This window comes from Erinaceus europaeus, chromosome 9 (assembly GCF_950295315.1).
Source record: "Erinaceus europaeus chromosome 9, mEriEur2.1, whole genome shotgun sequence".
NCBI classification, from domain to species: domain Eukaryota; kingdom Metazoa; phylum Chordata; class Mammalia; order Eulipotyphla; family Erinaceidae; genus Erinaceus; species Erinaceus europaeus.
The window spans coordinates 37,356,338-37,370,675 of record NC_080170.1 but is presented as its reverse complement, the minus strand read 5'-3'; the positions used below and the strand labels follow the sequence as shown (position 1 = coordinate 37,370,675).

The window sequence follows — 14,338 nt, the reverse complement described above, 5'->3', positions numbered from 1 at the left end:
TTATAACGTTTTCTCTTTTAGCTTGGGACACTTCTATTTCAGATGACAGAGTTCTCCTCGGAGAGAGACCTCACGTGTTTTATTTGTACCGCTGCCTCCTGGGCTCTTAAAAGGGTAGACGAGAACAAATTAAACTGCCAAGAACATTGGGTAAGAGTTGGGAGGAAGAAAGCTGATGCTGAAGTATCTAAGTTATTTCAGGAATAAAGTATTTTATGAGGGGCTTTCACTTGTGCTAGTACATTCTGCTTCAAAAGTCACAAACTTACTACCTAATTTAAGCTCACATAACTGCTAAAATAAACTAAAAGCAGGCATTAGGAAATAAGAAACAGCTAACAAAAAATACTGTGGTGGTGTTCCTACACAGACCTAATATGTCTGACCTAGATAAAGTTCAGGGATGCACAGCCATGAGGGGAAAATGACTCAGAGAATGAAGTACAGTGAATGTGATGTGATTTCCATCCTATTCTCAATATCTTATTGTTTAAGCAAAAGCTCATGCATTTGTGTATGTGTTTCCATATCTGTGCATGCTGATATGCTGATATACTGAGCACTGTGGTGGGGAGAGAGAGACAGGGAGAACAAGAGGGAGTGGCCAAGTTCACAGGTGTATTTGAAAACAGAAACAGGAGTAGAACTCACTTTCTAGAAAACAAGGTATAACCCCTTTGTGGGCCCCCATAGGATCTTGCCCTCAACTTGGATCAACAATGATAGAGAATGTTCCATCCTCCCTTCGGAGGATGGACAACATAATCTATGCTACACCTGAGGAAGATAGGTCGATATTGGGGCAGCTTGGAATGTTCCTACTCATGACCACAGAATGTGAGCTCAGATCTAGAGGGATGCAGAGGTCACATAGGCTCCTAAGCTAATTATGAGCCCCTGATCACATCAAATCGATGGCGTTTACAGTCAACAATATTTATACCCCTTTCCCATATTACTATCTTCCCTGATCCAGCTTTCTGGTTCTTTTTCCAGCCATGACATCATCTCCCCAGACAATAACTTGGATTCACCTGCATATCAGATTTCAGGTTCAGGCAAAGAAAGAAAGAAAGAAAGAAAGAAAGAAAGAAAGAAAGAAAGAAAGAGAGAGAGAGAGAAAGAGAGAGAGAGAGAGAGGGAGAGAGAGAGAGAGAGAGAGAGAGAGAGAGAGAGGAAGGAAGGAAAGCACTAGTATGGCTAGAAAACAAGGTATATTCGTTAAGGATGGCTTTTCCATTTGTAGACTCAACCTTTTTATTTACACTGGCGTGTGTTTAAATGTGTCATAACTTAGCAGGATTTAACATTTGCTCTTGGGATACTGTAGAGAGTTGCACACTATCATTATAAAATTATAGAAACATGACTAAAGCTAGACAAATGTTCATGGAAACATCTGGTTTGATTTTGACCCAGTGGAAGTTTTCTAAACAAGCTTCATTCAGGTGTCAGTACACAAAATCTGCTGGGCTTTAATACAGCAGATAAGGTGTCCAGTATAAATTAAATCTGACAAAGAATTACAACATCAGGACTACCTAAAAATATCCTGGTAGCAATTTAAGTCAGCGAATTTTCTTGGTTCTTCTTTGGATGTTTGGTTTTTCAATGTAAACTTTGATTAAAGATGGTTTCATTCTGAAAAGGCACATCAAAATAAAATTTTTAAAAAGTCAACTGGAACAAGTCCAGAGTTTACCAGTCATTCTCCCACAATGCTTTCAATGTTGAGAACTGAACTCTAACTTCATCCACATAAGTGCTTCAATTTATGTGCACACATTATAAATTCCAATCTTACAGTAATTGAAAATTAAAACTGTATTTTGATAACTTCTTTGTATGAGGGTACATACATCAATGACATATTTACAGAAACATTTTTCCTCAAGTGTCTGGCACCAAAATTGAGTTTTTAATGCCAGAAATACCATTTTAACTGTACAAAAAAAAAAAAAAAAAAGGAATGTAAATAGCTTTCAAGTCTTTAAATATGTCCTCTGCTAAAAATGTTTCATAAACACTCTGGAAGACTTTATCCCTACATTCATTAATCTGGGGGCACTGAAAGTTTCCATTCTGCCTGTCCTTTACCCAGTTATTATAAAGATTCTGTATGTTCAGCTCCCTGGCACACCCCTGGATTTGTCATAATGCTCTCATGATGCCCCATGGAGGCTGGGGCACCCGGTTTCTGGCACTGAAAACTTGCTTTCCACTCCCTTCTGTTTATCCTAGAATCCTTAATCAGGTTCTTTTGTCCCATTTCTGGAGCATTATGTCACATTTAATTACCATGCATGCATGAGTGTCTAGTATTTTCCTGTGCTAGTCATTTCAAACAAATAAAATAAGCTTTCTTGACTGATGAGGTTGAGAACCTAACAAAAGGGGCCAGGTGATGTGCAACCTACAAGACGTGCACTGGCTGAGTGCTGAACTTGGACTTAGGAACACAAGGTCTTGAATTTGACTCCTGGCATCATCTGTATCAGAGTGATGCTCTGATGTTCTCTCTCTCTCTCAACAAATAAATATTAAAAAAAAAAAAAAGATGAAAGAGGCTAGACAATGAGCAGTAAGAATTGAAGATGGGCTATGGAGGCAGCAAGATGGTTATACGAAATGACTTTCATGCCTAAAGCTATGAGCTCTCAAGTTCAATTCCCCAGCACCACCAGAAGCCAGGGTAAAGCGGAGATCTGGTAAGTAAAAATAAAATAAAGTCAATTCAAAAAGTCAGTCTTGAGTAAACCCTGATACTCAACTCAGTCCCAGTCAGTAGTTTCCTCAGGACTTACCATGCTCTGCTGTGGATTCTGCCTCAAACAATAAATAAAAATAGTAATGATAATCCTAACATCTGTTAAACCAGGACTAGTTTCTTTTGGGTAGGACAGAGAGAAATGGAGGAGGGGAAAACAGAGAAGGAGAGAAAGATAGACACCTGCAGACCTGCTTCACCCCTTGTGAAGTGACCCCCCTGCAGGTGGGGAGCCGGGGCTCCAACCAGGACCCTTGCGTGGGTCCTTGTGCTTTGTGCCATGTGCACTTAGAGCTAGTTTCTTAATGTGGTGATCCATCCCAATGCCAGTTTCTGACTTGAGACCCAGATGAGAAACGTTCACTTGCCACCTCCCAGGGCACAACCACCACACATGTGTCAATTCTAATCTTTGAGACATCCTTGACTCACTTCTCCACTATCCTGCCAGTGCAGTGAAAAGGCAAGTGTATTGATTATGTGAGAAAATGAAAGATCATCTCATCACCAAAACCCTACCTCTCTCTAAGGTCCAATAAGTCTCTGAAGTTTATTAAAATATTCCACAATGTGAATATGGTATCTTTTCAAGGTAATAGTTCTCTACCAACCAATAATAAAGGTTACTTGTTGGACAAGGTTCTCTATATTATCTCTACCACCTACCATCCATATTAACACAGCCAAGTAGGTACTACATATTAGCTTCATATACCAGTAAAGGACCTAAGAGGTTAAGTAACTGAACTATTTTCACATAGATGTAATGGTGGGGCCAAACTTCTAATTCTTGGAAGTCTTATTTCTCAAGTTTCCCTTAAAACTAGTAAGCCATATCATCATTACTATCTTAAACAAAAGGCATGGGTAGGTGGCGGGCAGTGATACAGTTCAGAAAGAACATGACATTTTATGTGTCTCCTATCATTGCTGTGACACATACAAAGTGTTTATGTGCTCCAGTTTTGCTTAACTTTCCATGGAAAGAATCAGGTCTCATCCTGACTCAACAACCACTTTCTAGTTGGGTGACCTTGGGAGAGTTGCATAACATCAACAATTTACTGGCTATGTTCTATCTGCTAGATACTGTCAGAAGTGTTTGGCATACAAGGTCTCATTAAATTAAATTAAATCTTCATGAACTCCTGACAAGGAGACAATCTTAGCTATATTTTAGAGGAGGCAAGACTATGGCTGAGAGCAGAGAAGTAGTGACCTCTCCAAGGTTCAAAAGCTGGTGGGTAGAGAGCATCCCAGAGGGAGTGGGGAGGGGCCTTAGGAGAAGCAGCATGGAATGAATTTGGGAACCAGCACTCACTGCCAGGGGTGCAACTTTGAGCAACCATCCATGGTAGCCATCCCCTGGAGCTCAAAACATCCTGGATGTGAACCCTGTGTGGCATGTTGGGCAGGTTACTCTCCCTTCTTGGAACCTGTTTCCTCATTTGTAAGTGAAATTATAATACGAACCACTTCAAGGTGTTTCTGTGCTGCTATAGTGTCTTGGGACTAGAGGTAATAAGAAGTCCCTAAAGTACATGTCACTAACAATGTCGTTACAGTCTGGAATAATCCCAATTCAGGTTTATTTCCATATAGCAAAACGAATAGCAAATAGGAATTATTTCATTTTATGCAGCATAAAACTGGGCTACAATGCCAGAGTCTGGGGTCCACCGGTGTCCTCTTCTAGCTGCCCAGACCAAGTGCTCTGCTGATCCTTAATTTCTCTCCTGAACAGATATGTCTAAAGAGATTGGTAGTTTAACTGTAACACCAAAGAAAATGAACCTTAGTGTTAATATATACTCCTATTAACTTATAATCTTATAAGTTACGATCTAATCAATTTGAGAGGGGAAAAATGTCTTGAGCTTTTTAATGCATAGACTTCAGTTCTGAGTATATATTTCTTCAATCTAAGCACTTAAGGCTTCAAATTAGTAAACTGAATTTCAACACTGGACTTAAATTATTAATGCATCCTCGAGGAAACACTCACAAAAGACATGTCTCTGATATCTGATTACTGTAAAAAATGGCGACTAATCCCTAGCACTGCAAAAACGGTATCATCTGTTTTCCATCTACACCATTCCTCGGCCTCGCGTGAGCTTAATGTGCAGCTTGACGATACGAGAATCCGGCATGAAGCCCAGCCAGTCTATCTTGGCGTTACTCTCCATCGCACTCTGTCATTTCACGAACATCTCATAAAAACTGCAGCAAAGGTGGGCACGAGGAATAACATCATTGCAAGACTGGCCAGCTCCTCATGGGGCGCGAGCGCTTCCACACTACGATCATCATTTCTGGCATTATGCTATTCCACTGCAGAATACTGTGCCCCAGTATGGTTCCGTAGCCCCCATGTCCACTTGGTCGATTCCAAATTATATTCCTCCATGAGGATAATTTCTGGAACCATCCGTTCCACCCCGGTTCCATGGCTGCCAGTTCTTAGCAACATCGCCCCGCCAGATATTCGTCGGGATGCGGCATCATCTAAGTTCATTTCCCACGTCTACGCTTGACCGGACCTGCCAATATACGCGGATATCTTCGCCCACCCTGTCCAACGCTTGACGTCTCGTCACCCAATCTGGTCCCCTACGCCTACACTGAACTTCTCTGTTCCAGTCTCTTGGAAACAGAGCTGGCAGTCAGCTGAGGTAAAGAACAAACACCTCATCACAGACCCCTGCAAGCGTCAACCCGGCTTTGACCTAGCACGTTATGATTGGGCCCTCCTCAATCGCTATCGAACAGGCCATGGCCAGTGCGCCGCTATGTTCCATCGCTGGGGAGCCAGAGTCGACCCGAACTGCCCCTGCGGCTACAGACAGACTATGACCCACATAGTCAACGACTGCCACCTCTCCAGATTCAAAGGAGGTCTCGAAACTTGACATCAGGCTCAACCTGACGCTGTTGACTGGCTACGGAAGGGCAAACGCTAGAAGAAGAAGAAGATTAATGCACTTCTAATAATTTTTTTGAAATATGAAATCACCTAGACTCTTAGACTAGGGAGACCAGAAGCAACCTGTCATCTCAGTATATGAGCTAGTTAAATAGCACTAAATAACATAAATCATGGTAAGATCTTATATGGTACAAATCCCATGTAAAGGTTAGTAAATCCTAACCATGGGATTTTCCAAGTAAACCAAGTTCCCAAATAACTTGGTTATAATAATAAGTATCTATTGCCTTCTTAAACTCTAAGACGGCAAAGAACCTTCCACATTCCCTATAAAACCCGCATGTCTCCCAGTCCTGGAACCTCTCGGGCTTTGCTTGTTTTCCCTCATGTTCTCTTGATCCATACTCAACTAGTTGCTAAGTAAGATCTTATGGCACTAGTATTTTAGGACATTGTGTAAAAATTTTATATGCACTAAAAAGTAATCACTAGATTTTTTTTTAAGAAGGAACCACTGTTAGTCTACTGTGCCTTGTTTAAGTGAAGTTATTTTGTTCATAATGAGCAAATGCAACCAATTTGCATGTCCTCTTAAAAGAAAGTTTTAAAGCAATAAAAATTTTAAGTACTTTTATATAGGTCTACATGAATTCAATCTATCTAATTACTAATGTTCAAACATCATTAAAACACACACACATAAATAATTATATCATGGTATATAATAACATAGACATATATGTACATATATTACAGATATATTATTTATTTTCATTTCTTGTTACAAGGATCTATAGGAACTCTTGATAGGACTTTTTAAATGGAAAATGCAAGCAACAGAGCAATTCGAGAAAAACACAATCTCCTAACTTGAGACAGTGTCATATACCTTAAGTAATTGCAAAATCAGGACCAGGAGATTGCTCAACTGGCAAAGTCCATGCACAGATGTACAGGGACCTGGGGGTTGTGTTCCGGCCACCACATGAAGCACCCTGTACAGAGAAAGCTTCCCAAGTGACAAAGTAGGACTATGGTGTATCTATTCTCTCCCTGTCTCCCTACCTCCCTTCTCCTTTCCTCTGATTTCCTTTCTTCTCCTCTCTTCTTCTCTACCTCCATCTGATACTGAACGAAGGAAAAAAAATTGCTCAACTGGCAAAGTCCATGCACAGATGTACAGGGACCTGGGGGTTATGTTCCGGCCACCACATGAAGCACCCTGTACAGAGAAAGCTTCCCAAGTAACAAAGTAGGACTATGGTGTATCTATTCTCTCCCTGTCTCCCTACCTCCCTTCTCCTTTCCTCTGATTTCCTTTCTTCTCCTCTCTTCTTCTCTACCTCCATCTGATACTGAACGAAGGAAAAAAAAAAAAAAGTGAGTCCATTGGGAGCAGTGGAACTGTGTGAGCACAAAAATGCCTGTGGCAAGAAATATAGAAAAAAAAACTCATTATAAATGTTAAGATTCCAAGCATTAATGTTCCCCTTTTTTCCATTTTACATCTGAAACCAATTAACCAACTTAAAGCACTAGACAGACTTCAAAACATTCTACTTATACTTTGTGATCTACCAGAAATAAAAGTTACTTTCAAATATAAATAAAACAAGTTGATGAGCATCTTTCAGTTTTAAAAGTGAGCATCCTAATTAAGCATTATTAAAGACAAATCTTTTCTTTCACTTTGTTCACAGCTAAGAGTGAACATTTTTCTTTTTCAGTTGAAAAAAAAAAATCAGTGGCACATTTGGCTAGTAAAACAAAAACACAAGTTTAAATGTGACAGTACACTAATAGCCTTGATTTCAACTATAGGAAATCAATTAACAGGTCACGCTCATATTGAGCAGAAAAAAAGGGGGGGAAGAGGGAAGAGAATAAGATATAAATTGATGGGAGTCGGGTGGTAGCGCAGTGGTTAAGCACACGTGGCGCAAAGCGCAAGGACCAACGTAAGGATCCCGGTTCAAGCCCCCGGCTCCCCACCTGCAGGGGAGTCGTTTCACAGGCAGTGAAGCAGGTCTGCATTGTATCAAGAAAAAAAAAAAAATATATATATATATATATATATATATATATATATATATATATTGATAATAAGGCCATTAATCAGCTCAAATTAGAAGAGCCTTAATACTTTATCACAGAACAGACTAATGCCTAGGATAGAGACAGGGTAAACGATTATAAGGGGCCAGGTGGTGGCACACCTGGTTGAGCGTACATATTACGGTGCACAAGGACCAGGTTCAAGCCCCCGGTCCCCACCTGCAAGGGGAAAGCTTTGCGAGTGGTGAAGCAGTGCTGCAGGTGTCTCTCTCTCTATCTCCCTTTCTCCTCTCAATTTCTGGCTGTCTCTATCCAATAAATAAAGATAATAATTTTAAGCAGTTGTAAATAAACGAGTTCCCACAAACAAGAGATGATTGTTTTGCTGACTCTTAGATGCTACTGATCTCTCTCTCCTAGACATCACCCATACACACACACCCTCCACATACATCCTTCATCCAGGTTACTTATAACTATAGCAAATGACTACCCACCCAAAAAAAAAAAAAAAGTGCTAGAAGAATAATTCCCTATAGAAAGAAAAAAAAAAAAAACCTGGAAATATAATAGGTTTCTCCACACAGAATGCTCTGCAGCAATTTCTGACAAAAGGAGAAGGAGAAGGAGAAGAAGAAGAATGCAATAAACCAGTCTAGCATTAGCATGATCTTTATTGCTCTTCCATTTCCATTATGATTAATCCTAGATTTAAGGATCTGAGTTTAAACAATTGAGGATATGGTCATTTAATGATTTCAAGTTTGAACACTCATAGGATAAATAAAATACAGACACTTGCTATAGTAAGAAATTTCAATATTATGCTAGCTTTTTAAACTCTAAAACGGATTTATCTTACTAGCTGTATAATACATATGGTACAGAAATTCGTCAAAGATTCTATGTCAATGAGTGAAAACATATTTAAAGCTATTCAATGCCGAGTTTAATATAAATAAATTCAAAATGTGGCTGTCACATAAAATGCTTAGAAGTGTTTTCAATAAGACTCACGGTTGGGTTTTATCATCAAACACATTCTCCCACCCCTTCTTGCCTCCCCCCGCCCCCCATATCCTACAGCTTAATCTCCATTTTATCCCTGGCTATAAGTTTTTCTAGCTCCTAAAACAGCTCCCTGGAGAAATGGGAATCTTACCTTTACATATCTTCTGAAGAGGTTTCTTGGTGCTCTGAGAACTCCTGAGGTCTAGGTCAAACAGCCATTGTCTTGTTCTCAGGGTCTTAGGGGCTTGAGAAATCCCAACACCTGCTGCTACCACTGAGTGTCCAGCTAGGAAAGCTTCAGGGTTTCGACAGCAGGGTCACGAGCCACAGCCAAAGCTTGGGAAGCAAGTGTAGAGGGCAACGTGGTAGGAAGCCAGCACGGGCTCAATTGTAGCAGCAGGGAGGGAATGTTCCCGCCCTCACAGGCTTCAGAGGCAGCCATGGGGGAACCCAAAGCTCTGTCAACAGACAGGCCCAGGAAGTGGGAACAGGACCACACAGCACAAGACCCTGGGGGAGGGGGACAACTGGCACAGAGCTCAGGGGGCGCTTGAAAAGAATCACCAAAATTCCCCGCCAGAACACAAGAAGCAATGGGGAAATGCAACAAAATACAGAGAGGCCATTCTAGCATCCCGGAAGAAAGCCAAACACAGTGGAGGCATAAGGAGTTTTAGTTCTAGAAAGAAAAGTAAGGAAGACACATTATAGTATGTCCGCTTTACTTGAGGTTCAAAATTTAATAAGTGACATCAAAAATTCCTAACTCTTGCCATCACGACATTTTCATTAAGATAAGGAAGTTTACATTACAAAGTGTCACTGGGAGCAGAGCTGCCCTTCAGTAGAGGAGGAGAAAAATGAAAAGATAGACGGTTCAACTCAGCTCATTTCTAAAACTCCAGAAACAATGAAATGTTGTCCTTTCCAGTAAATACAACACATGTTTAATCAAATACATCACTTTCTACTGTGACCAGATGAGAGAAATTAGAAGACTTCCATAGACAAGAGAATATGAAGGAAAAGAAGCAAGTGAACAATGAGTGTTTAGAGATGAGAAAGGCAAGAGGTAAAAGAAAATAGAGGGGAAAAAAAAAACAAAGATGGAAAGAAAGTGTGACTGCTTAGTAAATTTTAATGAATTGTGAGATAAACTACTAACTAAAATTCTCCTGACCCTAGGATTCATAATGTTGTGTTTTCCATGGAGATGTTTATAGCTTATTAACTGATATTCAGACTCTTCAACTGCCTAGAACCCCTCATGAGACTCATCTTGAGAAGCCCACCAAATACTAAATATTAAAATGCTATAGTAGGTAGACCCTAAGACAATTTTGCTTTAAGAAATGCATGAAATCAAGTAAGAGTCTAAAAATAGAGCTGACAGAGCTTTCTGTCAAAATAACTAACTACACAGAATTGTATTACTTGTCTTGGAATCAAATAAAAAGAATACATACTGTATGATATCAACTATGTGTGTAGTATTCTTGACTTAAAAGTACTTATTTAAATCCAAGTTGACAAAACAGCAACAGTAATCAATCTACTTTATTTGGTGTGAAATAGCACAAACGCTCATGTGCTAAACACAAACGCTCATGTGCTAGAAAGGGCTGATAGCCAACCCTCTTCTCCAACATTAAATTACCCAACTAACTACACATTTACTTACTGTATGTTTGGTTTATATATATGTATGCACAAGTAAACCAAATATAGGTATAGTTTATGACAAGCAATAAAAGCCAAGTCTAAATGGATAAACTCATGTATGTCCACTAAAACACCAAACCTCAGACATTTTTTTAAAAAATGAAATGACTCATACTATAAAAATAATAATAAATATTATCTAAAAAGATAGCATTTTGACCTTGAGAAACTGGGATGTTTTAAGAGAATATGAAGGATCTGAATTTCTCTTCAAAAATACTTTCACTGTTTAGTTCCTAAAGTTAGTTATTCCTTTGAACAAAAACTTAGTTTTTAGAAAACACAACCATGTCAGTCTGAGAAGCTTGCAGAAAGAATGGGCGAACCTTTATTTTAGAAAACAAATAGATGATTTTTTTTTTAGTAATAGCCTGACTTTAAATAAAAATATAAATAACCTTTTATTCCTGACCTTTGTTCGCAATCTCACTACTCAAAATCATTTTTAACAATGAAATCAAAAACTAAAGCAAAAAAGGGGGGGGGGAAACATACATGAATGAAAAGACAGGAAGTGAATGAATGTAACCAAAGTGAAATGATACAGTTCATTCATTTTTATAAATCTTTATGGCATGTCACAATTATTTTCATTGGAAACGGGAAAATTAGCACTGGCATTTTTTAAATAAACATTTTATTAGTAACAAAGCATCCTACTTAAGCTATAAGTTCAGATCAGACCGTCTTAAAGTTGTTAAGTTCTCCCATCATAAGGGGAGAAATTTTTGACAACTGGACTCACAGTCCATTCAGGTGTAGTTCATCTATCAAGACTGCAGGCACTCAAGAAATACCTGCCCACTGAATGGCAGTGTATGTGTGGAGAAGGAACTGCCCCCAAAGTGTGTATGGGTTGGGGTGCAGGGGGTGTAAATTAGTCTAATGAACTTCTTAATAAGTTTTGCTTAAAGTTAAACAAGTATCTCCCTAAATGACTTCTCAAGGGTTTTAGTATGCCGCTATAAATTCCTAAACTTATCTGCCTTCAATCACACATTAAGTAATCCAGAAATTCTGATCTACACCTCTATGAGAGGGGTGAAAAAAACACAGTACTTCTATTTCTTCTAATCTTTAAATGAAAGCACCAGTAAACTATCAATTGGCACAATTCACATTTCAAATCACATATTAAGTTGTCTCAAAATAGGCCTCCTACTTTGGAAAAAGAAAATTCTAGAGTGAGAAAAATCCCTACGTGAGAAAAATTGAGGTAGCTAATTCAAATGATTCCTCTGACCAATAAGGAAACATGCTCAAGGAAACCACCTAGTGATGGCACATAAATATATTAGCAATGAAGTTTCCTTACTGCTAACATCAAAAAGTCATCCTGTATACAACCTACAGAAACAGTACTTTACTACCCAATTTACATTGCTATCTTCAACTCAAAGAGAAGGGTCTTGACAAGAATTATGCATATTATATAAGTTCTGGATTTAAAGCAAATAAAGTGAAGTGCTGATTTAGAATGGCAAGGAAAAATAACTGTCTTCATATGCTAATATTTTTTATCATCACTGTGGGTCAAGTGAAATGACCAAGGTTAAAGATTATAGTGACTGGGAGATAAAATGGAAAATTACGTTCCATGTACTTACACAGATCACAAATTTCAGGATTCCTACCTCCAGGGAGTAAACCTGGAATGGATGTGACCCAATGTGTGCAACACAGGCAAGGGCCACAGGTCAGGTGGCTAGTGGTAGAAACTTGTCTGCTCTACTACAAATTACAAATGTTCAGAACATAGGAGGCCATTTTCCCATGAAGGTCCCCAAATGGACAGCTGGTCGACCAAAACATCTAAATGAACTGGCTCCCCATTTGCCTTATTGACTCACCAGCATCCATTAGCCAACTCCATGCTTTATCTTCAATAGATAAGATACAGCTTCTTCTTGCCATGATGTCATGAAAAGGTTCCAGTAGGTTCCCCTTAACAACATTTCCTGAGTGACTGCTGCAGCTCCGAGAGTAAAGAATATGCCAGGTCAGCTACTTTCTCCTCCCAGCAATATTAGCAGCAGCAGCAGCAGCAGAAGCTGGAGCAGCCCGTTCAGACCCAGCTCCTTGCAGGATGCTAGCCAAAGCATTCTTGTTTACTCCGCACCTTGACGGAGTTGGCCCGTATGTTTGCACCTTCCCCACCAGAGTGTCAAAACAGGTGTTTTCCTACGAGCATGCTAAAATCTGCTACCCAAGTAAGGTGATAAGTATACTGTTACTACAAAATTCTACATTTCTAAGCCTATAGAAGGAAGACATGTTCTTTAAAATTTACCTTATTCTAGTTTATTTACTATTTTAAATGAGCACCTTTCAGTTCCGGTGATTAGTGACACTACAGATTGAACTTGGAACCTCTCACATGCACATCACTGAGTAATCTCTCCTGACCCCTTTTATGCTTTATGTTTTTGGATAACTTCTTAAAATTTCACTCACCCTACCTATTCTTAATAAGCAAGGAGATAACCCCCAAAGTTTCCTGCTAATGAAAAAAAAAAAAGCTGTTACATGTAAAATGAATGCCATTGTACAATTTTGGTTACTTCTTTCTTAAGATTCTGTCTTCTTGGCACAGAATCACTTTCTGTAAATGCTAATGCTTTCCTAATCTTTACAACAGTCCCAACAGAGAGGGAAATACAGATCGGATGATCTTTCTTTTATGGAAGTAACAATGACTTTTTTGCTTCTATGTTTCATTCCCATTTTGATGTTACTCAAAAGTTTGCTTATAATTTTATCCCCCAGTAATGCTCAACTTAAAGAGTGGCTCAAATATGGTTAGACAATAGAGTTAAGCAGGTAGCATCATGAGCAATGCTTTTTTATTTTTTCATATTTAAACAATTGATCCACAGCTAAAATTCAATAGCTATGACAAAGTATCAAGAGATTTATGAAATTTAAATCGTTTAAAAGCATAAGTAAAAAAAGTGGTATTATTTTCCTAATAAGTAAATATTCCTTATTAGATAAGAATTATAAACACCAAAACATGAATTATCTGCTAAGTAGATGATAGCAATCTTCATTACCAAAATTAAAAGCCTATACACAGAGATTCTGAGCATAATGTATTCCTCAAGTGTTAATACTTGCACAGTTCACTTCACCATCAAAGTCACAATGAGAACAATGGCTAATAGATATTCAGTAGTCATGAAGGGCATTCAGTGTTTTACATCTATGATCTCTTTCAGTCTTCAAACAACTATAGGTCAGATATTATTACTACTTTGCTTTGTAAATGAAACAGTTTTCGTGTTTAAAGTCACAAAGCTCACTAGTGATTTGAACTCTTTGTAGAGTTTCAGAGCTAGCATTACTCAAGCATTTCATTAAACCTAACACTAGTTTTGATTTTATTTATTTGCATGCTGCAAATTTATCTTTAACAAGGTAGATATCAGAAAGTCTTCACATCATACCCATATTGAATGTTGTCTAGTATGTGACTAGTAAATACCATATAGCCTAATGTTGCTTAGACCTTTTAAAGGTATTAATTTACTTAAGATTTATGGCCCAACAATGTAGGCAGACACAGTTCCAGTTAGAACAAATTGTTGGCCCTACAACTGCTACGTAGCAAATGCAAACTTTGGAACTGAGGTATATATTGATAGCTCTTGAAATTATGGTTTTAGACCTAACTTCTCCACTGATTCTTGAAAACCAATGGAGGTCAGATCATTTTGAGAAAGGGAACAAGGATGGTTTATCTATCTAGAAAACTGAAGAGAGGAGTTCTGACATCCGTGTCTCTTTTCAAAAATTAACTACATACAAAGTCCATTTAAGTCTATACTGTATAGAATTCTACATCTATGTTTTAT

At 38.6% G+C, this 14,338-nt stretch overlaps 1 protein-coding gene across 17 annotated transcripts in view; it reads right to left on the bottom strand.

Moving 5' to 3' along the window:
• The window catches only part of MBNL1 (muscleblind like splicing regulator 1), a 196,352-nt gene that overhangs the window by 106,462 nt on the left and 75,552 nt on the right, over positions 1-14,338 (bottom strand). For 2 of the 17 annotated variants that reach the window (XM_060197634.1, XM_060197635.1), the window contains exons 2-3: positions 12,335-12,453; positions 8,914-9,441 (exon numbers count right to left, since the gene is read on the bottom strand). The exons of 14 other annotated variants lie outside the window; for them this stretch is intronic. The gene's annotated coding sequence lies outside the window, so the exon portion shown is untranslated. The remainder of the gene's footprint in view (positions 1-8,913; positions 9,442-12,334; positions 12,454-14,338) is intronic. One more of the 17 variants, XM_060197636.1, reaches the window with a different exon arrangement.